General features: G+C 43.8%; 1 pseudogene; it reads left to right on the forward strand.

Moving 5' to 3' along the window:
- LOC102577168 (dynein beta chain, ciliary-like) overlaps positions 1 to 27,024 on the forward strand; it is a 264,557-nt pseudogene that overhangs the window by 92,520 nt on the left and 145,013 nt on the right.

Raw genomic sequence — 27,024 nt, forward strand, 5'->3', positions numbered from 1 at the left:
GGAAGCTGGAGTGTGGTAATTACCATGCTCCAGGAGACTCGATTAATTGTCTGCTCCAATGCACTGTAATTACAGCACATCAGAGCAGCCTCCATGCTCATATACAGGCACCCCAAGGTTCTAGACCATCATCAGCCATGAAGGCAGTTCAAACCCTCTTCCCTTATCTCCTAACCAACAAAATATTGACAAGGCTGAGCTTAGTGCACTTAACTTCCCTTCTGCTGAAGCTGTGCCACTGTGGAGCTGAGAGTAGAAAACTCACGGACCTGAAGGGGGTAAGCAAGAAGGATCATGACTGTAGCCTGGTGATGAAGGCAGTACCCTGAGAAAGAGGGGAAAGTCCTAGGTTCCAGCCCTTGTTCCTACTCTGTTTATTTATTTTACATCAAATGCCTATTAGATAAAAGATATTAATAGTAAAAAACCTGAAGATGTTTAGAGATTCAGAGACGAAAGGCATTCTCATGTATTGGACTTGTTTTCCTTCCTGAGAAGCATTTTTTTTCTGTATAACCTCAACCTAGAAGCAAATTAATATTTGTCTTTGTGAAGAGAAGGGGAGCCAACAGGCACTGACCAGCCGGGGTGGGGTGTGGGACAGAGCTGTGAACAGCCCTGTGGTGGGGGGGCGTAGGAAAATGGGAAGGGTGGCTCCCAGCCCTGCGTGCACTGCTGGGCAAGCATGGGGGCAGGGGCGTATGCTCCCCAGATCTGTGTGCAGGGCGTGGGCAGGCTGCCGCTGCAGGCCTTGTCCTGGGCACCATACTTTGTTGCTACAGCACTGGTGGTAGCACTCAAATAGCACTGTTCATTAGAGGTTCTCAAAGACCTCAAAGTGCCACTATTTCCATTTTTCAGATGGAGAAATGGAGAGATAGAATGACCCACCCAATGCTATGCAGACCCTCATTTTTTTTCTTGTAGTCCTGAGTCCTGTTCACTGAACTCTGTTACTTTTCCTACCGATGGAGAAAGCACATCACTTTCTCAGGGTTATTCCCTTATGCTTCATTTAATAGGCAAGTTAGTGCAACATTACCTATGCTAGCAGTAACTAACATAAAATTTGTTGAAAAACTGTCATAACTGAATCAGCTCTTGTGGTTTTTATGGTGGCTGTTGCTGTTTAAGAGATGCCATTTATTTCTCTGCTGATGATGCAAGCTTGTGGTTTACAGCCAGAGTCTGTCTTTGTTTCCTAAGAGCTAGCACAGTTTCAGTCAAGTGCAGGTGTGGTTATTCATTAGGTTTTTGCAGTACCTGTTTGATATCCACAGCTTTCATGAGAGCTCCTACTATTGCAACCAGTATATGATCCTGCTGTTATCTTTTGATGAAGTACTTCTTCCCTGAGAGAGCAAATGATTGTAGAACCATATTTTGTTTTGTAGGTTTTTTTCCAGATAGAACATAACAGGAGAACAAACATAACATCTGTACTTTAATTCTTTTTCCTATGAAGCCCATCTTCCATGGCTATGTTTTCAATGGCAGAGGCAGAGTCTGCCAGTCCTTGACACATAGGTAACCCAAAAGGGAATTATGTTTAGGGATGGACAAAGTCATTCACAAAGACATAGGGAGCATCCTGAGATGTATAAGCATGGTTATACTGCAGCACACCATCAGAGCAACTCGAGCCTAGTTTTACCTCATTAGGTTGTACGTACCTCATTGGGTTGTAGTTATATGCACAAGGAAAACAACCAATGTAAGTAATCATTCTGATGTGACGTGAGGTCTTTCAAGGAGTGGAGCCTGATGTCTTTCTAGAACAAAAAATGTAGAACATTTCTTTGACATAGCTTTCCTCCAGTAATTATTTAAAAATTCCTAAACACCCCTCAACTACTAACTCTCCACCCAGTGAGGTACAACAGTGAAAGGGAACAGAGACTCCTTTTACAATTTAACTCTTGAAAGGTATTTGGATGCCCTGGTGCAATAAGTATACAGAGAGATGAAATAGGAGTTAAAAGGGGGAAAACTGGAGATGCTCCAAAAGAGTTCCTCCCCATAAATGTGTTTTTACACCTCCAAATATACTTCAATTGAATAAACAAGATATATAATTATGTATGGCACTTTAATATTGTTTCTGGTTTCAGAAATAACCTCTTACTGATCCTGGCAACAAGATATGCCTAGATGACCAAAACATAAACTGTATATAACTCTGAAACTTCAGATATTTGAAGATGAAGTTCACAGTGTCCTTCATAGCTATAGTACCCTTGCTATGGCATGATACTTGATTCTGATCTCTCTGTGTGCAAAGGGTCAAAAAGGTGATGCCAGTATTCACTGAAAATGCTGGCAGGGGTAAACTCTGCACTTCATTTATCTTGGTGTTCTCTCAGGGCAATCTCTCAATCTCACAATAGACAAAAATGTGTTGTCATTTTACGATGCTAGGACTAAAGATTATAGGGGCAAATGGAGGAAGGAAGTAAAGGAAATAAACCTCAATATGATAGTTGAGATGGTACATTTCAGAATAAAACATCATAATGTCTCTGTCATTGATCTGTGACACAGAATAATAGAATAGAGAGAAGGGGAAAAATCTATACCAATTCATTACTGTTTTCTATATCCTAAGAAGCAGGTTATACTAATCAGGTGGAGCACTGCACAGAGGCAGGTATTGCTGCTTCCGGCACTTGGATTAGCACTGCAATGGGCCATGCAAACATACCCTATTATATTTACTAGTGATTTAGTTTTTAATTGTCCCATGTTGACAATTCCAGGGGGAGGAATTCTTCGGCCTAATATATCTCACTGCCAAGAACATTTTCTTAATATTCAATCTGTCCCTGCCTTAATTTGAACTCATTACTCCTAATTATATGCCTCTTTACCACACATGGTAATTTTTCTTTTTCCTTGGTGTCAACCTCTTTCAGAAAGCTGTGGAATTTGATCACGTCCTATATTAGTTGTTACTTAGGTAACTTCTATGTATCTCATCTTTCCTCATAAGTTAGCCTTATCAGGCCCCTGATTATCTTTGTTGCTTTTCTCTCCACTAATTTTGGTATAACAATCCCTTTCTGGTAATGCAGTGGCTGGAATTGAACACAATAGTTCCAGGATAAGTGAACCAGAGAGAAGACTTTTGCCTCCCTGCACCAGACATGAGATATTTGAGTAGGATAGTTCACGCCATATCAATCAGATTAGTCAGTGCTTGTGTTATTCACATACAGCTTCAACCAACATCTACTCAGCCCACTCCCCCACCCAGATTCCTAATAATTTATCTGTCCTTGATTCTGCACATCCTCCTGCTCAATATTGTCAAGTGAACAATGAGTTATAACATCTTGAGATGTACATATGGAAATCTACTAGAAAGACAGTCTTCCCCTCCCCGTTATCTCTTTTTGTCAGTTCTCTGTGTCTATGTCTAATATCTACTGGTTTCTTCTAGATACCTCACAGTTCATTAGGGGTTGCTCAATTTATTAGGAACCAATCATGCATTCATACCTCCTTCCATCTGAAGTGCACTTTTAAATGTTAGGCTACACACTAATCAAGTTGAACATGATAATGAGAACACGTTCACATTGTTAAGGTAAATGACCCAATGCACTCATAGTGAAGACATATTTGAACTACAATTTGTGCTTTGCATTGCAATATTGAACATTCTGGGGACTCCGAGTGCATTGTTTTGTGGCTGCCTTCAAATGTGTGATTATCATTACACTGCTGGTAGAATATTGGCTGTTTCATTGCTGCTTTGTGATACATTTCTAGCTGCCATTAGGTGGGGAGGATTTTATGGTAAATTTGTGTTTTAAATTGGATTATAAAGGCATGAAAGATACCTTTAGCCACTTCTACATCTATGTACAAGAACAAACACTGCACTACTGAATGGCATCGTCATTTGAGATCAGATGTCATTGGTCTGCACCTGTGGAAGTAAGCAGGTGTTATTTTCATTGCAAACAGAATTGGGCCCCAGGGCTGTGGTGCAGGTGATGTTACAAAACAAAAGGGTGAGAAATTAAATCTTTTGTTTGGAGACACAGAGTTAGTTGTCAAAGGTTTCTTTTTGCATTTTGAATGGTACATATCCTGTCCAGAGCAGCAGAGAAATTCCAGAGGTAGGTATTTCAAATTTAAGTGAAATCCTAAAATCAGTTTGTAGTAGATGAGGAATTTTGTGCTGGGACAGTCGCACATGAAAAAAAATGAGCTTTTTAGGTTAGTAATGGGCTTGGTCCTGCAGCTAATGGATTGTTTATGTGAGCTAAAGAGACACAATTAGGCCTAAGGTCTGAAATCTTGTGCCAGAAAGCGCTGGCTATGTTTGCAGGGCAAAATGAAGTTGTGATTGTAGCAGGTGCAGGCATACCTGTGAAGGCATAGAGAGTAGGGCCTTTAACGAAGACTAGCAACCCGAGTGCATAACCAGGCTCCCTGGAGGGTTTGCTGTTTGGTGTCTAGCACATGTGAAAGCCCATGCTTCTGTATGTTTACTGGTGTTACCTGTGCTAGACAGATTAATTTTATAAGGTATGCTACCATCACACCTTCATTTTGCCTTATTTAGAGGCATCCTGAGAGTCAGAGAACTTACTTAGCTTGCTCTGTGCCTAAGAGGCAGTTTATTACGGAACATTTTTCACCTAGGACAATCCCAGGTGAACCCTTGACAGAAGCTGATAGTTTTAGGGTGTCTATACATGTGCTCCAGGGTTGGAGGGAGGGGGGGAGGCACTTTAATTAGAGCTGCTGTCAGAGCCAATTCAATTAAAGTGCCCGCAGTGTCAAGTATATTCAGTGTCCTGCCCTTCAAAATGACATCAGAGGCACTTTAACTAAACCTCGTTCGACAAACTTTAATCAAAGTTTGTCGACTGAGCTTTAGTTAAAGTGCCCCTGCCACCATTTTGAAACATGGGGACGCTGAATACACATGATGCGGAAGCTGCTGGAGCGTGCTACTTAGCACACTCAGCCGACTCACAGCAGATTCAATTAATCTAGTCTGTTCCAATGCATGCTAATTAGCACGTGTCAGAGCAGAGGATTGTCATGTGTATAAGCGCCCTTAGTATCAGTAAATTCTAGTTGCCCCCTTAGCAGCCTGCAGTATTTCTAAACAATGTAGAAAGGTGTGAATTAGCACTCACCCGTCTTTCTGTGACAGCTGCCAGAAGATGTGGGCAACACATCCCCTTATTTTAATCTTTAAAAAGTTTCAGTTCCAATCACTTAGCAATCCATATCTATGAGCTTTTGGCTGTCATTGCCTGTATTAGAAATTCTTATTTACGAGGGCAATTGTTTGTTCAAAATAGCATAAAGCTGAGATGTAGTTCCAAGCCATTTTTTGTTTTATTTATATTTTTTCATTTGATTAAAATGTAAATGCTAAAATTTAACAATTAGCAAAAAGTTCACATCCACCTTGAACACTGCAGACAAAATTCAGGCCTGACTTATCAGTACATTGCAGGGTAAGAGAGAAGATGGTGGAAGAAGGAACAAGAAAGGAGACTCTATTGTTAGTTTCTCTCTCAAACAGAATAATGAAAATTAGGGTTGGAAAGGACCTCAGGAGGTCATGTAGTCTAACCTCCTACTCAAAGCAGGACCATCTCCAACTACATCAACCTAGCCAAGGCTTTGTCTAGCTGGGTCTTAAAAACTTCCAAGAAGTCCACAGCCTCTCTGAGTAACCTGTTCCAGTACTTTACTATCCTCCTAGTGAGAGTTTTTCCTAATGTCTAACCTAAACTTTCCCTGCTGCAACTTGAGACTATTGCTCCTTGTTCTGTCATCTGCCACCACTGAGAACAGTTTAGCCCCCCTTCAGGTAGTTGAAGGCAGCTATTAAAGCCCTCTCAGTCTTTTCTTCTCTAGACTAAATAAGCCCAGTTCTGTCACCCTCTCCTTAGAAGTCCTGTGCCCCAGTCCCTGAACCATTTTTGTTGCCGTCTGCTGGACTCTCTCCAACTTCTCCAACTTCCTGTAGTGGGGGGCCCAGAACTGAACACAGTACTCTAGATGTGGCCTGAATGAGGGAAAGAGAAGGGAATAATCACTAGGGGTGTGCAAAATAGGCCATATTCAAATTTGGTTTGAATCCGGGGACAGTGATTTGATTAATTGATTCAGATCACTGGTCTGATTCGATTCGGCCAAATCCAAATCTGAAGATTCAATGCTGATTCAGAGAATCAGTGATTCGGCCATAGACACATCTTTAAATGTTTTTTCTACATACCTCAAAGTACCAGGTGTGGCTTGTGAACACTGAGCTGGTGGGGCAGATGGAGCATTCCACAGGAGCATGGCGGGTGAGGGGAGGGGGGGGCCCACATACTGGCAGTGCACCTGGAAGTGAACCAGAAGTACTTCTGGTCCACTTCTGGTCCACTGCTGAGCACACAGGGGTCTTCCCTGTGCCCTTCTGGCTCGGCAATCAGCTGCAGGGCGACCCAGGAGGCACCAGTCACCTAGCTGTGGGGGGGGGGGGGTGCTCCGCATGCTCTGCAGCAGACCCAGAAGTGGACTGGAAGTGCCTCTGGTCCGCTTCCGGGTTCACTGCCAAGTGCACTGGGGACCCCCCTGCACTCCCGTGGGACTCTCCATCTGCCCCAGAATCTCGGTGTTCACAAGCTGCCTGGTACCTTGAGGTATATAGAAAAAACATTTAAAGCTGTATCTATGTTCAAATCATTTAATCTCTCTGAATCGATTTGGAGGGTTCCGATTCGATTTGGAGAGATTAAAGGGTCTCCTGATTCAATTCAGATTTGGAGATTCAGCTGTCAAATTGGGCTGAATCTTCACCAAATTGAATCAGTGACCAAAACTTCGCACAGCCCTAATAATCACTTCCCTTGATCTGCTGGCAATGCCCCTAATAATACAGCCCAGTATGTCATTCATTTTTGGAGCCCAGGTAACTTGGGTATATACTCTTCTTCTCCAATTGAAGGGGATTGTTAGCTGGCAAGTGTGCTGTGGGGTGGGAACTGCAGACTGCTCAGTTTCCCTCCGTCCCTATAGAACCAAGCCAGGACAGTCAGGGGACTTAACTATATACATATTTATTTACTTTAACTTATCACAAGGGGAAGGAACATGGATACAAACATATGTACAAAGTATAGATATATTTATAAGAAATCTAAACCAGTAACATAAACAATACCCTCTGGGTAAATGACATAAAACCTTATACCAGTGCTCCAGATACAGGTAAGTCACAGGTAAGTATCTGATCTGAAACAGATAAACCCCAAAGATAAACTCAATCCTGAGGGGAAACCCCAATGCCCTTGGGCTTCTTCCAAGCCCTACAAAGAAGCTGGTAACTTTAGGGGAGGCCCTCTCAGTGGGACCTCCCCTTTCAGGAGCCTTTAACTAACCGGGGGTGGGGGGGACTCCCTTCCCCTGTGGGAATTCCCTTTTCCCTGCATCTCATGGCTCCCGGGCCTGGAGGGTGGTCCTCATCCTCTGTGCCAGGCTGCTCTCTCACCTGCAGTGGGCTTCGGGGGGGAGGGGGGTCGCTGTCCCCTGGAACAGGGATCTGTTATGCAGGGCTTCTGGGGCCTCTGGCTTGGCTCTGTTGGCTGGCTCAGTAGCCTGATCACCGTCTGGCTTTCTGGACTCAACCTTTTGCTATGGGTTGGAGGCCTGGGCTGCCTTGTGTAGCACCAGGCTTGGTCTGCTCCTGGACCCTCCGTGCAGCGCCTCCTGCACTGAGCTCTCAGCCTCGTTCCGGGGGTTGAGGACCTGAGCTGCCCAAGCGCTCCAAAGGTCCTACTCTGTGCACCATCCTGTGCACTGTGTGTCTGGCTGCACACCAGAGGTTGCAGACCTGAGCCGCCTCTCGCAGCTCCCAGGGACTGGACGCCGTGTGCTGTACTGCACACCGAGAGCCTAGCTGCTGGAGCCATCCACCGTTTTCTGCTGATGGAAGTCTTTAGGGGCACTTCTGGGCTACTGCTTTGCCCTACTTCGCAGCTCTCCTCAGCTCTTCTAAGCCCCGCTCTTCTCTCTTCTCACTCCTGGATGTGTTTTCCTCACGCTGGGCATGCAGCTCCTTTTTATATACTCCAGGGCTCCACCCCTGAAGTCTTCCAGACCTGAGTGTTGCAGTCTTCAATCAGGTCCACAGGAGGGGACTCCTCTCCCCCTCCCCTCAGGAAAGGGGCGACTGAACTCATCTTGCTGCCTCCTGATTGGGGGATGAGCTCCACCAATCCAAACAGCAAGATTTCAAGCCTGGAACTCAACCCAAGCTCCAAAAGGCAAGCCTGCTACACTTTTTTTGCATCAACGGCACACTATTGGCTCATATTCAGCTTATTGTCCGCTGTAAACTCCAGGTCTTTTTCTGCAGAACTGCTACTTAGCCAGTCAGTCTCAAGCCTGTACTGGTGCATAGAATTGCTCCATACTAAGTGCAGGACTTTGCATTTCCTCTTATTGAACCTCATGAGATTTCTTTTGGTCAAAAGCCTTGCTAAAGTCAAAGCATGTCATGTCTACTGAGTTGGTCATCTCATCACAGAAGGCAATCAGATTGGTCAGGCATGACTTGTCCTTGGTGAATCCATGATGACTTTTCTTAATCACCTTCTTCTCCTCCAAGTACTTAGAAATGGATTCCTTGAGAATCCACTCTATGGTTTTTCCAGAGACTGAGGTGAGGCTGACTGGTCTGTAGTTCCCTGCATCCCCCTTCTTCCCTTTCTTAAAGATGGATAGTATAGTTGCTCTTTTTCAATCGACCAGGACTTCCCCTGATCACCAAGAGTTTTCAGAGATAATAGCCAGAGGCTCTGCAGTCAGAGCAACCAACTTCCTTAGCAACCTGGGGTTCATCGCATCTGGCCCCATGGACCTGTAAACATACAGCTTTTCTAAATATTCCTAGTCTGTTCTTTCACTACTGTTGGCTGCTTACCTTTTCCCCCAACTGTGCTTCCAGCTGACCTTGATAGTGAAGATGGAGGTAAAATATCAGTTTTGATGCCGAGACAGTGATATCATTAGTAGTCTCTGGCCCCACAGGACATTGTGAAGTGTTGTGGAGGTTTACGCACTGACTTTCTGAAACAACAGCAAGATGTTGGACTTGAAGTTCCATATACCAGATGTGTCCACCTTGCACCATGCATGTCACAAGTGGTATGGGCAGCCTCTGGGTGTGGCATTTTATAGAACAGGAAGGAGCAGGCAACGCAATGACAGATACTTCAGAGCATGGAAAACAGAACAGCAGGTCAGACAAGGGAAGGGGATCAGACTGACACCTGGAGACAGCGTGGGGCTTAATTTGTGGCACACCTGCCAAAAATGTTGGCCCCCACTGCCCTATGCTATGGTGCATTGCTCAGTCTGGGGATGCAGGTACCTTCAGCCTTCCTTTGTTCCCACATTGATACCATTGGTACTTCAGAAAGGCTAGAATTTTAACCCTTGGCCTTTAAGGAAAAAAAAAATTATGAAGAGCTGATTTCGGACTCAGCTTTTTTGTATTTTTGAACACAGTGGTCAAAATGTTTTAAGTTTGGCTACTTTTGAGTTTTTTCTACCTCTGGGTTTGAGTCTGGTTCCTAATACTGCTTCTTTGTGAGTGCTATAATTTAAAAGATGATGTATTTGGTTAATTTTTTGGTGTTGGTTTTGTGGCTTGTATTCCTAATGTATAATGAACTGCAAAAAATGGGCAATATGCCCAAAGTCTCAGGGATATTTATAATATGCCTGTGAAATCTAAACACAAGGAGGCAAACAGGATATCTGAATTTTCTGTAATCTCAGCGTTTAACAGCCTGATGAAAGTGCTAGGAAGCCAAACCCAGCCTTCAGTGAGTTGAGAGGAAGAGTAGCATAGAAGCTTGGATGTGGACTATGCGCCAATATACCGATATATTAAGATGCTTGGTTATAGTGAAACAATTTGCACAGTGAAAGAAAATTACTTCCTTTGTGATATTTCCAAGAAATGTACAGTTGGCAATGGCCTCTTTCAGAGAAGTCAGCAGCAGCCATTGAGTGAGTCACTGTAGTGCCATCAGTGATGAAGTACATGCAGACTGGCTGGACTAACAAACAATTTTCCCTATGGGATTTCACTGTTTTCACTTATCTGCTTGCAATTCTATTTCCATGGAAATTATATCTAAAGAAGAATTACTAGGCTATCTGCTTTCCCTGCCTGCTGATACTAGGTTGTTCCTTATCACATTTTAGTGTTTCTAAATTTCAGCATCTCAAGAAACAGGTCTTCATTGCTTTCTTTGGAGACTATTGCACAGCAAGATAGATCTAATTATCAAGATATTCCCTTTGATATTTTATCTAAATTTCCTTTCCTTAATTAGCTACCTCCTTTTTGTTTACATAATTCCAATATTATTAGACTATTATGCCCTGACAGCCATTGCTTAGCAAGAATCACATATGTATCTGTGGATTAACACTTTTTTTTAAAGCAAAATAAACTTAGTCAGTACAACAGGAGATGTCCAACTGTCATACAGATTGTGGTGTATAACCTTACACTGTATAGCCATGATGCACTCATTCTTTCAAATATATGTTCCAATCTAGTCAAAACTTTTCTACCAAAACTGGTTCTGAATGAAAAATTGGTTGTGACTATGGGTGCTGACAGACACGCACCTCCCCACTCTAACCCATGGCACTTCACAGAAAGCACAGAAAGACATTCACTGCTGGGTTGGTGGGAGGTGCAGGGGTCAAGCTCCACTTTGGAGCTGATCCAGCGGAGGAGCTGTCTGCTCGCAGCCTCTGTTCCCAGCTGCCCCCCCCCCCAGTTCTGTCTGCAGGAAGAGAGGGGGGAGAAGGAGAGGGAGGGAGCTGCTGACTGGAGGCTAACTTCTGCACTTTAGAGCTCCTTCATCTGATCCCTCATTAGATGAGTGTTAATTTTTTGCATGATCGACCACTTTTAAAGCACTCTGCAGCCGTGCATGTGTGTCACAGGACAGCTGTACAGTAGAGATGTGCAAAATGGTCCCTATTTGATTCTGATTTGGATTTGCCCCGAATCAGGGACAGTGATTCCATTTGTTGATTCGGATCACTGTCCTTGATTCAATTCGGCTGAATCGAAATCTGAAGATTTGATGTTGATTCAGAGAATCAGTGATTTGGACATAGACACAGCTTTAAAAGGTTTTTCTACATACCTTGGGGTAACAGGTGTGGCTCATGATCACTGTGATGCTGGGGTGCATGGAGCATCCCACAGGAGTGTGGTGGGGGCCCACCACATGCTTAGCAGCAAACCCGGAAGTGGACCGGAAGTACTTCTGGTCCACTTCCAGGTCTGCCTGGGAGCGTGCTGGGGGTTCCTCCCACGCCCCTCCCCCAGCTCGGCGATTGGCTGCAGAGGGACCCCAGGTGCCCCCCCAGACCCAGGAGGCACCAGTCACTAAGCCGGGATGGGGTCCAGTGGACCAGTGCTTCTGGTCTACTTCTGGGTCTGCTGCCAAGTGTGCTGGGGAGTACCCCATGTTTCTGTGGGACACTCCATGTGCCCCAGCATCACAGCACTCATGAGCCCCTGCTACCTAGAGGTATGTAGAAAAATCATTTAAAGCTGCCTCTATGTTGGAATCACCAAATCTTTCTGAATCTCTCCGAATCGATTCGGAGGATTCTGATTCAATTCAGAGAGATTAAAGGGTCCTCTGATTCGATTCAGATTCGGAAATTTGGCCACCAAATCAGACCTAATCTCTACTAAATTGAATCGGGGACCAAAGCTTTGCACAGCCCTACTGTACAGTGCTTTCATGGGGGGCCAATTGTGTGATAAATGTCACTTCTGTAAATACCCTAAATGACATTTTTCAGAAAAAGCCTACTTTCCATGATGTTTGTTTTGAAATATTGAATGTCTAAGAAACAAATTATCTTGGCTGAAAAATTAGATATTTAGATTTTAAAATGCTACCTATGGGGAGTTGTATTTATATCATCTCACATTTCCATTCCCTGCTATGGGCTAGACTATCTCCCTTGATGAAGCATGGCCAAACTACTCCCATGGTGCACTGCTTCCCTACTCTAAGACTGGAGACTGTGGTATGTGATAGAAGATGTAGTCCACATAGGACTCCAGTTTACAGAAAAGACTGGGAGCATGAGGCACCCAGATCCCCATTCCTATGACCTTTCACTGCAAATCCCAATCCAAATTTAAGTCTAATATTCTGTTTTGTGTCCTCAGTAGGTGTCTTTCAGTGTTATCACTTCATGACTTATTCTTTCCCACTGATTGCATGGTTCAGCAACATACCATTTTTGCCCAGAAAGAGTAGCTTGCTTTTTCTGAGTATATATTTATGTTGGGTTTTATTATGTTGGGTTTTTGATTTCTTGTGTCAATTACAGTTATTTACCAGTGGGTTTTGATGATGTTTTCTCCTCATTCCTACCCTGTAATGGGATTTGTTTCTTTGGAAGAGGTGGTGAGTTCCATCATAAATCACAAGATCTGTGATCATAGAATCAGAAGCTCCTGTTGCCTTGTCCCTGTATGTCCTTATAGCCTATGAATAACATCAGTTGTGTTGGGTCCCTTAGCACTACTATAGGAAACCACTCTGTATGTTGGATTATTCCTTGTGCTGCAGCTGCTATTATTATTTCCTTGTGCTCACCAAATCTTGATACAGAAGAAAGTGTGTCAAATTCTGATAAGAATTAATATCAGTTGTAAGGCTTTCTTGTTGAGGGTGTGTATTCCCTTTCCTGCTCCTCGTCTGGGTTTCCTCTGTTCCTTTTTTATCTTATAAAAACACGGTTTTTGACATGAACTATGATTTACCCAGCGCTATCCCTACAGTGGAATGCAGAACTCTGAATTAATACAGGGTGTGAAAGCCTGGACAAACTGGAAGTAACCAAGGATAGGTAGTGAGTGAAGATAATCTACCATCCATGGAGCTACAGGAAACATTTTCCACAGCCAGGTTTGTAACTGATAGAGTCTACCATTGCTGAATCTACAGAGCATATGGATCTTTCCTATCCTGCTTCCTATAGTCTCAGTCTATTTGTACCCAGCATGTTGTGCTCTGCTTTGCATACATTGACTGTAGAGCCCTGGTCAAGCCCATGCCACGTTCCCTCTTCATAGAACTTGCCACTGGAGTCAATGACTAGGGATCTGTGCAATGTAGCCATAAACTTTTTCAACCCTGACCCATGTCATGTAAGTGGCACCAGACAATAAAGCTTAAGTCTCCCTTGCCAGACCTCCTGTGTGTGCCACAGCTTTATAACAGATCTATTGCAAGTTCAACTTCTGGACAGACCTTATATCGGGTGTCAGCAGAGGGTGAATTTTACCTCAGACAAAATTGTTTCTTTCTTATATCTTTCCATATTTGTTTTAAGCCATTCCCTTTTCTTCTTTGTTTTACTTTGTTCTATTTTTGTGCTTTTTCACTTCTTTCCTCTTCCTCCTCTCTTTATTGGATTCATCTAGAAATAATGGAGTAAAAATAATTTTATTTGAGCAGAATTGAAATCCAAGCCCTGGATCTAAAGCATCTCCGCAGTTTGGAGAAGGCTGAAAATTCAGAGCAGAATTTTGCAGTTTAAGCCCATCTTTACATTTCTCTTCTGTCTGCCCTTTTGGTCTTTGTTCACCATTTTTTTTTTAAATTGTTTAACTTCAGAACAGGCTTTAAGTTTTATCACTTTCTATTTGGAAGGGCTTTTCCATCTACTTCCTACTTAAGCTTATAACAAAGCATTCTAAGTTTCCCACCCTCTTCTTCCTTTGCTTTTTCTTAGCAATGAGGAACTGAAGAAGAGCTCAGCTTGAGCTCGGCCAGTTGAAGAAAAATGGCAATACAGCAGGGCATGATAAGGGCAGAGTTCTATTGCAATGAGAATAGGGCTTTAACATTACATTAGTCTTCTTGCTTGTTGAATAGAATACACTTGTTACTGGACAGGAGCTTTGTTCTGAATGATCAGGCCAGCCATAGCCTGCAGTTAAGTGTTTTGTGTTGTGATGAAATATGGCTTTTTAAATTGCAATAAATATAATTTGGTAAGCAGTATAATATTCATACTTATGTATTTAAACAATGGAAATAAATGAGTTTTGAAAATGCACTGGTGGGTAAAAAACCTGTATCTCTTAGTAGCTTTTTCCTAGTATTTGAAATAAAGGCATTTGGTTTTGTGAGTTGATATCATTTTAAGCATCTCTAAGGTTTAGTAAGATAAGAAGCAGCTTTTACCAATAGTGAGGTGAAATGGTGAGATGAAACTCCATTCAAAGCTGCTCCATAAACTTTCTATTATGTATAAGCTTTGGCAAGTCATTTCACTGTGTGTTTCTCAATTGCTCCATGTGAAAAAATGGGTGTATCCACATTTCTGTTTTGGTTGCAGGGAGGATTAATTTTACCAGATCCTCAGGTTTCTTTTTTATTGTTGAACAGTAACTCTGGCCAAAGCTGAGACTGTAATAATGAAAATAGTCTATGCATGTCATCTTATATTGGGTGTTTTTCCTCCCTCAGTCAGTTTCACTGACAGAAAGAGATCCATTGCCTTTTGTATTATGAGGCAACCTGGCAAATTTTTAGGCCAGGCCAAATTCTCAAGCTAAAGTTATAAGGGGAAAATGCTTTGTATCATAAAGCTAACTGTAGCTTTAACTAAGAAGAGACTACCACTTATCTATGCTGAATACATTGTGATTCCATATCAGCTTGTTCCCACAACTTTCAAAGTTCAAATTTATTAAACTTCCCAACATCCTAGTCATGAACCTAAATAGCATCATTCTGTTGTGCAGGTGAATAAAAATAAGTCACATGAAGTTAACTGCCTTGCTCAAGAATGCACTTGTTTTTAATATCAGGACAAAGGCAAGAACTCAGGAACCTGTCTTTTGCTGTCCTGTTTTAACCCCTCATTGGGCTGCTGTATCTTTTATAACCTTGCTATTCGTTACTGGTATTAATGTATTGCATATACGCAGAATACTTTTGACTGCATCTGAAGGAATGGACTTAGTATGAAGAACGCATCTTACACGTTCAACAATATACTTTTTCTATCCGACTCCTCTAGTTAATAGTTTTGTATAAATGATGATGCGTTACAAGTCCTATATTTTATTTTTCATTTGGAACCTTGTAGGTAGCAATCTTTTTTCCCCCACTACCTCTCCAGATTCTAATTTTCTCAACTATAGAATCTAACTTCATACTTCATTTCTGCCATTGATATGGCTATTTTCTACAGTATGAATGAAGTACCTGGTGTGATAAATATTAAAGTATATTGGCAATTTTATTTTCACATGAAATTGATGCTTTTCTGAGAATAAAACTATTGCTACAGTATTTACTCAGTTTCCCAATTTTAATTCTCATCTTCTTCGATAGTATTTCAGTCGAACTAGCTGGTAAGGCAATTGAACATCATTTTTCTTCATTTATGACCATGTTATATTATTTCAACATAATCATACAGTAGTAGAATGAGTTATGTTTATAGCATGCCATTTATATTTGAAAATGTGAATATAGATATTGCAATAATTTTAATATTGCATTTCACTATCTTTTCATTGACAGGCAAATTCAGTATTCTACCACACTGAGTTACAAATGCTATATAATCTAATCTTACAAGAGTATCTGTTTAGCTTTTGATCCTCGCAGCAGTAAAAATCATTCATTGTTGTTATGAAACTAATATTCTGATAAATATCAAATTTGTATGTATGTAACTGTTATAGATTTCTACTTGTTTAATCTTGCATATTAATTTACGTTCTGTCACTAAAACTGAAGTATTAAAACCATACAATTATAGTGATTTACATTAGTATTTAAGCTCTCTTTACAGCATACCATACTTTTCTTTTTTCTGTCTTTTCTTTGAGAATAGACTGTTTTCATTCATGCAGCTGAGACAGTCTGCCTGCAGTACTTTGTGGATTTTTGGAAAAGGGGAAGCCAATTATGATGGTTGGAAATGCTGGATTTTGAAAAACAGGCCATGTGTCTGACAAGATTGCCAAGCTATCAGACGATTACATGGTGGCCAAAGTGCCTTTCAATTACTATACAACTTCAGCTATGCTTCAGCATATGTAATTGTAATATTCCTTAACTCTTCTAAGCCCTAATTCTTTCATTTAGCCTGCCATTACACCATCCTAGCCTTATTACTTTTCGTCTAGTTCCTTCTGATTGACATCAGCCTAGGCAAGAGAATAACGAAGCCCTAAAATCATAAACATTTTGCTATCTCCTTGTATAAGGCCACACACACAATCAACTTGTGCCTTAACCCAAATAGTGCAATTAATCATTGGCAGTGCTGTCCCAAAGAAACTTTGTCTTTTCCACGGGCGACTGGTGCCTCCTGAGTTACTTGCCCCCCCAGTGGCCAGTCAGCGACCAGGCCAATCGTGCCAACCCAGAAGTGCCAGCAGCACTTCTCCTGGCACCCCACTCCCTGTGTGGCTCTCTCAGGGTGGGCACCAGCACTCCCGCCTGCCCCCTCTGCCCGTTGCCTAAGCAGGGAATGCTGGCTGTCAAGGAGTGCACCGCTGCTCTCAGGGGGTGCATGTGCACCCCCATGCACCCCCTACGCATCGCCACTGGTCTTTTCAGATGGAATTTTTCATACATTATTTACTATTTCCTGCTCAGGGTTAGAAATAGTGTCAGTAAGCAAATCACTAATTTAGTGATGTATAACTATCTTTCATTATAATACTCAGGAAAAGTAAAAGGATTAGTTTTTTGGACATGACGTCTTTGGTTGGGAACTGCTGTGAGGAGGAAGAAGGGAGACTATTGTAATTGAGTGTTTAGGCTCCATATTTGACTTTAAGTTGTTATGTACTGAGTAAGAATACAGGGTTTTTGTTTGTAGTCATGTTGGTCTATGGACATAGGCAGGCAAGGTTCTTTGAGTGGATGTGATATCTTTTATTAGACCAACTGAGTAGTTGGAAAAAAATGTCTTGGCAAGTTTTCAGGTGGAGTCGCATGGGGAGTCTCTGCTGTTCTGAGACTCCAAGAAATGAAAGAAGCTAAAAGTGTGGCAGGATGTCAGTGGAAATGTAAATATGTAGAATTAGAAAGACAAAAAGTAAGGCAGAGAGGTGAAGCAGAGGGGGAGGGGGAAGAGAGCAGGGGAAAAAAAGGCTGAAGGGAGAGACAGTGCAGTGATAGGGTACAGGTAGAAAAGAGGCTGTCAGGCAGGTACGTGGTGAATCAGATGTCACGCAGGTTGTAATCTGTCATAAAACCAATGTCTATATTGAGTCCATGATTTTTAGTATCCAGTAGATTTATGAAGTGAAGTTTGTAGGCTCATCTACAGAAGGTACTTTGTAAGTTCATTTTGAGGATTAGAACTGAAAGATCGGAGAGGGATTGATTGTCCTGTGAGAAGTGTGCATCCACAGGTAGTTGGGTATTCTTGTCTTTGATAGATTTTCAGTGTGTATTCATTCTGGTGTGCATTTGTTGTTTGGTTTTCCCTACATATTTTCCCTCAGGGCATTTGGTGCACTGGATGAGATGCATTATATTTCTGGAGGTGTAGCTGTAAGATCCAAGAATGGTGACAGTTCTGTTGTAGGATGTTATAGTGGGGGTGGTGGAGATATTTTGGTAGGTTTTGCATTTCTTGTTCTGGCATGATCTGGATTCATTTATCGATGTGGTTTGGGTCACAAGGAATTTGCTTCTGATAATAAAATTAGTGAGGTTCAGTGCTTGTTTGAAGGCTAGGATGGGTGGTTCTGGAAAGATCTCTTTAAAAATTGGGTAGTCTTCTAGTATGGGTTGCAATTGTTTGACAATTTTCTGTGTAGGTTCCAGGTATGTAGTTATGTCATAACTAATGGTTGGTGATTTATGGGGATTTTCTTTTTATACTGCAGTAAATCTTCATGTGGTATCCAGGTAGCTCTTTCAAAAGTGTGATCTATCACTCTGGAGGAGTGTCCTTGTTGGCTGAAAGCCTTTTTGAGATTAGTGAGGTGGTGGTCACAGGTATTCTCCTTGCTGCAAATTTGGTGGTATCGGAGAGCTTGGCTGTATATTACAGCTTTCTTGGTGTGTTTGGGATGATTGCTGGTTCAGTGTATATATGTATGTTGGTCTGTGGGTTTCTTATATAGAGTGGTTTGAATTTTACCATCTTGGATATTGATCGTGGTGTCCAAAAAGGACATGCTGGTGCTGGAGTACTCAAGTGATAGAATTAAGAATACTCTAATTATAGTATATAGTTATAAGTATATATACACAGTATATACAGTAAAAGCTGTGCTATCCGGCATCTGACAAGCTGGCATGCTCCACTAACTGGCATGCTGGCTTGTAAGATGAAGTGAAACCGGAAGTGTCCACTTCTGGTTTCTCCAAGCCCCCACGGCCCGGGGCAAAGCAGCCTGCACTGCCGAGCCCCCATGGCCTGGGGGTGTAACAGGCTGTGCAGGGCCATGCGGGGCCCGCCTCCCTGTCCCGCGGGGCCCACAGGGTCTGCGGGAGGGACAGTGATGCCGCAGGAGGGGCAGAGGGGCGCCCCAGATGCGGCGGGAGAAGACTCAGCCAGGGCCACTCAACTAACCGGCATATTTTGTTATCCAGCATCCCCCATTCCTGGGGGATGATGGATAACAGCTTTTATTGTAGTTATAGTACATACTATACTGTATAATTATAGTATATGGTATAATTATAGTAATATAATTGTAGAATTAAGACTACTATAATTCTACAAGTTTATTTCTGCAATCTCTTTGTAATAGAAAAATGTAGCTGCTATTTATATAGGCCCTACAATATATTATGCTGTGTTACTTTGCAGTCAGCAAAAAGTGTGTGTTAATGGAATGATTTTCTGTACATAGTATACTGCTGCTGTTGATGATAAATTGAAAGAATTCACCAAGGGGAACTAGGGAGCGCAGAAATTGGCTGTGAAATAAAGAACATCTAACTTATAGTTCATTGGTTCAAATTCAGAATAAACAAATCACTGTCTTACATATGTCACACTGATGATGAGAGATGAGTTGAAGACCTCTGTTAAGTTTCTAAGATATCTATCTTTAACACAGAAGTTTCAGTCTCCATACAAGAAGACTCAGAAGAGAAGGCAAAAGTCCATATCTAAGTGGAGCTACTTCTTAGCCCTAATGGATCTGTTTCCACATTACTATGAAAAATATTGCTCTCTCAATCTCTGTATGATACCAGTTCAGTTTTCTGACAAATAGAAATTAGGGGCATAGGAATAGGGGGAGGGGGCACTTCAATTAGAGTTGGTCTGAAAGCCACTCTAATTAAAGCGCCTGGAGTGTCTCATGTATCAGCATCCCTGTGCTTCAAAATGGCATTGGGGTGCTTTACTTAAAGCTTGCCAAACCAGCTTTAGATAATGTGCCTCTACTACCATTTTGAAGCACAGGGAGGCTGATACACGAGAAGCTGGAATCTGTTGGAGCACGGTAATTACCACACTCCAGCAGACTCAATTAATTGTGCCCAAGGCTTCATTCTCCAGAGCTATCAGTCTAGCACTTTTTACCTGTACTGGCTCTATATTAACTTAAATGTATTTAAAATGCATGGCGCTGAAGAAGGATGTGCCAAACTGCAGCCAACAGTATTTGGTGTTAAAAAATATTTAATGCAATATACTATAAACTGGATGTGTCAAGTTCCCTTGGCCCTCCTGGGCCAGATTTGGACCCTGGGACCTTGCAAGCCCAATCCAGACTCAGCTTTGGTGGGTCAAGAATCATGCCAAAAAGGGCTCTGTATGTCAGCATTTAGCGGCGTGTTCCACCCCTAAATTCCTGGCTCCTCCAAAGCTTCATGGCATGGCTCTGTGGGCTAGATCTTTAACACCTCTGCTATAAACTGTAGAAGAACATTTAAGTGTCCCCTTTGAGTTACATTCCCTGATTAATTTGTCATCATTGCTACTGTTGGCTAGATCGTCAGATATTACAAATGAAGAGTCATAATACCTGTCTTCGTTTTCTTAAAATAAAAGGATGATATTTGATTAGTTTGTTTCACTTGGGCAGGGAGGCAATTTGTTCAAAGTACTAAGCAAAAGACCAGCCTTTGTGCCCTGAAGCTGCAAACACTCAAGCAGGTACTTCTCTTTGAGCAGGAACCATCCACTGGGAGGACTGATGGATTTGCATTGAAACACCTGCTCATGTGTTTATAGGCTTGAGGCCTTCTACTTTACCAGACCCTTAACATTTATCCACATAGCATCTTTTCTGTTGACAGATGTTCTCAAAAAAACCCTTGCAAAAGAAAGCTGGAAGAAAATATGCTCTACCAAATGCACACAAAAAAATCATTGATCTGAATATGCCTGAGGTGGATGTCTGTGGTACTATCCAGTCTTATACTCTAATTAGACAACATCTTGACTACAGTCACTAGTAAGATTTCTAAAGCTTTGTTGATCAATATTTATCATATTTGTGAGGTGTTTCCATTATAGCAGTTAACTTGCACCCCATTTTTATGTTTTTGTATTGTTTTAACAACATCAAGGGCTTTGAATAACTGTGCAGCCTTATAAGTAAATGGAGCGCTTGGGCTGTCTGTGGGAACATAAAAGAGAATATACCCGTATTTCAAACTACAGAATAAGAGAGAGAATACAATTCCCAATGAAAGATTATAAGAAATTTAGCACCATCCTCCAGTGTTGCTTTAAATGTGAGGAAGGCTCAGAACTGTCTGTGTAGAGTCCCAAAGGTTGGGCTCATTCCCTCCCTTGGCTGAACCCTTCTCCCAGCCCTTACACCAGCTGCCTGGTAGCATGGCACAACTGGAGGACTGGTGTAAAGGACACCCCTGGAACCTTCCCCAGGGAAATTTTTCCACATGGAGAGAGTTTATGGGAAAGCTGATGAAGCCCCAGGCTCCTCTATGGTTTCTGTGGATTTCTTGAGGCTTCCGGTGAGTTATTCCTTTTATGCTCTCTTCATGTGCAGGTCCCAGAGGAGGTTTCTGCTGATCTGGGGATGGTAGGCTCATGTGAAGGCAACTGATCCTGCCATATTTGAGAGGCAGTAGACTGACATGCTAAGGAATCCTCTATGGGGATCTTGTGGAGCTTTTTTTTCCTGCCACACACAACATTTTCCTAAAAGGCTAGTGAAAGCAGCTCACAGATGAGAACTACTTGTTCTCTGGTCCCTTTGCTCTCACATGGGAGGTTGTGCCTCACTAATGTGTGCTGTTTAGAATTCAGATGGCTACATTTCTGAATTTTAGTCAGTATATCTAGGGGAAAAGTCCATATGGCAGGACATTAAGTGCATGAACCCAGAGAACAGTGTAGGCTTTAAGGGAAAATAAATTGTAGAAATCAGAAACAAAGCCTGTTTTCCAAGTTTCCCATGTGTTTTTAACAATTTACTTCGCCACATGGAAATTGAGAGAAAGAAAGACCCCATATAACCCCATATAACTTTGCCTCTCATTGAGCTTTCTGGACAATAAGAATACTAAAGGTTTACTATGAGTGTTTTACTAATATGAATCATTGGTTCCAAGAGATGGTGCAGAATGCTTAATGAGGAAGTAAAAGATTACTATTTCTACATGAGATGTCTTTCACCAGAATAGTCCAAAATGTATTTTATTTACACACACACGGACACATGCATGCACATACACACACTCTGTCATCCCTCATACCTAAGACAATGTGTCTAGTGTGGCCAGAGAAATCATGTAATGAATAAATCTAATTGGGCGGAGAAGTCTATTTGCTGACCATCTCTATCCAGCCCATTGTCGGAGGCAGCTCCATACAACTCTGTTATTTCATAGACATTAGACATTAGGGCTGGAAGGGACCTTGGAAGATCGAGTCCAGTCCCCAGCCCCAGGGGCAGGAAGTCAGCATTGATCATAGGATCCCAGCAAGATAAGCATCCAAATTTCTCTTGAAGGTGTTCAAAGTAGGTAGTTGAATCACCTCCGGCAACAGTCTATTCCAAACCTTGGGGGCTCGGACAGTAAAGAAGTTCTTCCTTATGTCCAGCCTGAAACGGTCATGGAAGAGTTTATGACCGTTTGACCTTGTCATCCCCAAGGGTGCTCTGGTGACGTTCCCTCAGATCCTGATGGGCACCCCTGATAAACTTATAGGTGGCCACCAAATCACCCCTGAGCCTGCGCTTTTCCAGGCTGAAGAGTCCCATGGCTCTCAGCTTCTCATCATAAGGCCTGTTTTCCTGACCTCTGATCATGCGCGTGGCTCTCCTCTAGACTCTCTCAAGCTTCTCCAGATCCTTTTTGAATTGTGGAGCCCAAAACCAGATGTAGTACTCCAGCTGGGGCCTCACCAAGACTGAGTACAACGGGAGAATGATGTCCTGGGATTTGCTTGAGAAGCATCTATGGGTGCAAGCCAGCATTTTGCTTGCTTTACTAGCCACAGCATCGCACTGAAGGCTCATGTTCATCTTGCAGTCAATCATGACCCCCAAGTCCTTTTCATCTATAGTGCTAGCCTGCATAGCACTGCCAAGCCTATAAGCCTGCTGTGGGTTTTTCTTCCCAAGGTAGAGAACCTTGCATTTTTCAGTGTTAAACACCATCAGGTTCTTCTCTGCCCATTTCCTGAGCCTATCAAGGTCAGCCTGGATTGCCCTCCTGTACTTGGGTGTGTACGCTTTACCCCAGAGTTTGATGTCGTTAGTGAACTTGGCCAGTCCACTTCTGATACCAATGTCCACATCATTAATGAAGATGTTGTATAGTGTTGGCCCAAGGACAGAGCCTTGAGGGACCCCACTGGTCACAGTGCACCATGAAGATTGACTTCTATCAACCACCACCCTCTGGGTCTGACTACGGAGCCAATTCCTCAGCCAGAGGATCATGTTGAAGCCAAGGCTGCAGTTGGCCACTTTTGTTAAGAGCTGATCATGGGATACCAGATTGAAAGCTTTTTTAAAGTCAAGATACACAACATCTATCTCTTCTCCCTTGTCTAGGTGATAGGACACCTGATCATAAAAGGAAATAATATTAATCAAGCAAGACCTACCCACAACAAACCCATGCTGGCTATCCCTCAGGATGCTGCCATCAGGCAGTCTGTTAAGAATGGTCTCTTTTTGATAATCTTTATTAAGACCTTCCCCGGGATAGGGGTCAGGCTGATGGGCCTGTAGTTTGCCGGATCCACTTTCCTCCCTTTCTTGAAGATAGGCACGACATTGGTCTTTTTCCAGTCTTCGGGCACTTCACCAGAGTGCCAGGAGTTCTCGAAGATCCATGCCAGGGGCTGAGCTGAGGTGTTTGCCAGCTCCTTGAGTATCCTGGGATGTAAACTGTCAGGGCCGGCTGACTTGAAGACGTTCAGCCTCTCAAGGTGTTCCTTCACAAGGTCAGCATTGATGAAGGGTAAGGTATCACCCTCACCCAGGCATTCCCATCCTATAATGGGCAGGAGCGCCCCTTGGGACTGGTGAAAAACCAGTGCAAAGTACTCATTTAGCAAGTTGGCTTTTTCCTGGGCATTGGTTGTCAGTTGTCCCATCTGGTTTAGCAGGAGTCCCATGTTGCCCTTGCTTTTCCTCTTGTTCCCCACATATCTAAAAAAGGACTTTTTATTGTCCTTGATACCTATAGCTATTTTGAGTTCAGTTGCAGCCTTGGCTTTTCTGGTTTGCTCCCTGCAGGTCCAGACCAGTGCAGAATATTCCTCCTTGGAGGTGAATCCTGTCCTCTATCCTTTGTAGATCTTTCTTTTTAGATGCAGGAGGTCTGCTAGTTCCCTGCAGAGCCAAGGGAGCTGCTGTGCCCTTTTGCTGCCTTTCCTCTGAGATGGAATAGACTTAGCTTGTGCATCCAGGATCGCTCCCTTGAGGAGCAACCACTCATCCTGATCTCCCCTCCCCTTTGGGTCATGGTCCCATAGGGCCTCACTGACAAGCCTCCTGAGTTTGTCAAAGTCAACTTTCCTGAAATTGAGGACTTCTGTATTGCTAACTGACTTGCCAGCTTTACGGCGGATGGTGAAGGTGATCAGCTGTCACCCAGCTTCCTTTTGATCGTTAGGTCACTGATTAGGCCGCCCCCTGCATTGCCAGTATGAGGTCGAGCAGCGCTTTACCTCTCATCGGCCCATAGACTTCTTGCATCAGATAGAGCTCATTCATGCATGAGAGAAAGCTTTGCGACTGTTTGGATTTGGCCAAGCACTCTTCCCATGAGATGTCTGGGTAGTTGAAGTCTCCCATGACAACCATTCCCCGGGAGCGTAAAGCTTCAGTCAATTCCCTGACCAGCTCCTGGTCATGCTCCTGATCCTGGGTAGGAGGTCTGTAGTAGACTCCCACCATTGTGTCCCCTGTGCCATGTTCCCCACAGATTTTAATCCAGAGGGTCTCCAGTTGTCCACCCTGGGCACCAATGTTGGCTTCCAGGGATGTGTAGCTTTCCTTGACGTAGAGAGCTACACCCCTGCCCCTTTTGTCCACTCCATCTCTCCTGTACAGGGTATAGCCATCTATACCTGCGGTCCAGTCATAGGTGGAGTCCCACCAGGTCTCCATTATCCCTATGATATTATAATTATTTGTGTTTAGCAGGACGGCAAGTTCCTCCTGCTTATTCCGCAAGCTCCTGTCATTTGTGTACACGCAGACAAGGGCCTCTTTAGGGGCCCTTACCTTCCCTACAGCTCATTCCAGGGCTGGGGCAGGGGTGGGCTCCCTTAAGTGCCTTGACCTGCTGGCTTTGCAAGGGTGGCTCAGTAGGCCAGAAGTGGTGGTGGTCCCTCCACCCCCTGATGGGCTTAGTTTGAGCAGGTGGAGCAGGTGAGCCAGTCTGGCTGAGAAGAGCCTTCTCCCCAGCAGAGAGAGGTGAAGGGCATGCCTTCCCAGCAGCTCACTGCCTCTCTTACCAAAGAGCGGACTGTGGTCATGGAAGCCGAAGGCTTCCCGATGCCACCAGTGCCACAGTCTTTGGTTCACTACCTCAATCCTCCTCTCCCTCCTCAGCCCATAGCCCGAGACTGGGAGGATTGAAGAAAACACCACCTGTGCCCCCAACCCCTTTAGCTCCACTCCCAAATCCTTGTAGCGCTTCACGACCTGGCTGGGATTGCTCTGAGCCATGCCATTTGTGCCCACATGGATATGGAGCATAGGGTACTGATCAGTGGGCCAGAGGAGTTCAGGGATATTCTCCACAATGTCCTGGATATAGGCTTCTGGGAAGCAGCAGACTTCCCGGGCTAAGGGGTCAGGGTGGTAGATTGCCCCCTCAGTCCCTCTCAGGATGGAGATAATAAAGAACAAAGTGAATGATGGTACAGTAGAATACTTAACCAGTCATAATATAACAGAGTACTCTATTTTGAGACCCAAAACAGTTAAATTAGATGTGTTTGTGTGTAAATATTAGGTTTATATTTAGGATGGACTAAGATGCTGTGCCATAGAAATAAGCACATGTAACCCGGGTACACCCAAGGGTGTGCCCTATTTTCAATCAGGTAGGCAGGAGGGGGTGCTGTGAGAGGGATGCCAGAATTTCAAGCAAATCCCTCTTTCCTCTATAGAGTTAGCCCAAGCCCAAAGTTCTTAACTATATATAATTTATTGAGTTGTAATATACATAAACATAAAACTAAATATCATATAAATATATTTGCACTGTGAACATTAGCCAATAACCAAAGTCAAATTCTAAATAACACTATTTACCCATCACAATAAAACATTTCAATTACAAAATGTAAGGCACAAACATGAACAATCTTAATATCATCTATTCCTTAATATAGTCCCCGATCCACGGCAAGAGAGTTTTTGGTCTGTTGGGGGTGTGTGTCCATGAAGCACCAGGGGCTCCTCCCCTTAGGGCCTTGACTAGGTGGGGGGGCTGCTCACCCAGCCCCTTCTCTGGGTTTGCCCGCCCTGAACGTCTTTTCCCTGTGGGACCCAAGGGCCCAATGACTCATGCTCCCTTAGGTGGCGGTGGTCAGGGCGCAGCTCGATGTGGGTCTCCTCTGCTGGAGTGCTTCTCTAGGCCTCTCCTGTGCTACTGGGCTCCTCCCCACCCTGTGCACTGCTCTGGGCGCTGAGGGTTCAGCTCCTCTCAGCTGCTGTACCACCACTGCTGGCTTCTGGGTGCTGGGCCTCACTTTGCAGCACTATTATTTCCCCGTGCCCTGGCTTCAGCACTGAGGGCTCTTTTGGCACAGGCCAGGCCCTTTAGGCTCTGGCTGACTGTCCTCACGCTGAGTGGCTAATGCAAGCAGCCTCTGCTGCTCTCTGGCAAGGCTCGGGCCCATATGCCACCTTGCGCACCATGGGACCTGGCCACTTGCTGGGAGATGGGGCCTGAGCCGCCTCACTGCGGCCCCCAAGGCCTTTGCCCCATGCGCTGCTCTGCTCACTGTGTGGCCCGCTGGCCCTGCCGGGGTTGTAGGCTCGAGCTGCCACTTGTGGCTCCCAAAGCCTGGGCTCCATGCACCAAATTGTGCAGTGTGTTGGGCCCAAGCGATCTCACACCACTCACAGGGCCAGGTCTCCTTGCACCCTCCCTATGTGCTGTCAACAGCCCAAGCGGTCTCACACCACTCCCAAGGCTGCTCCTCCAGTGGTGGCTTCAGGAGCCTTGGGCCTATTGCCCACTGGGGGAGAACACCCCAGCTTTTCTTGGCTCCACTCCTTTTGAGTCCCTTGCTGCATCTGCTCAGCCTGCTAAGCACGCTTTGCTTTTATACTCTTCAGGGACTCTACTCCCAAAGTTCTCCAGACCTGGCTGGTTTAGTTCCAATTCAGGTCCAGCTGCTCCTTGCCCCCTCCCTTCAGAAAAGGGTGGGGCATTGCTTCCCTTGTGCTGAGTCTGGATTGGTGGGTGGGCTCCACCAATCAAACAGCAGACCCTCGATTCTGGGACTCAACCCAAGCTCTGAAAAGGTAAGCCAGATTCACAC

This window comes from Alligator mississippiensis, chromosome 4, assembly GCF_030867095.1.
Source record: "Alligator mississippiensis isolate rAllMis1 chromosome 4, rAllMis1, whole genome shotgun sequence".
NCBI classification, from domain to species: Eukaryota; Metazoa; Chordata; order Crocodylia; family Alligatoridae; genus Alligator; species Alligator mississippiensis.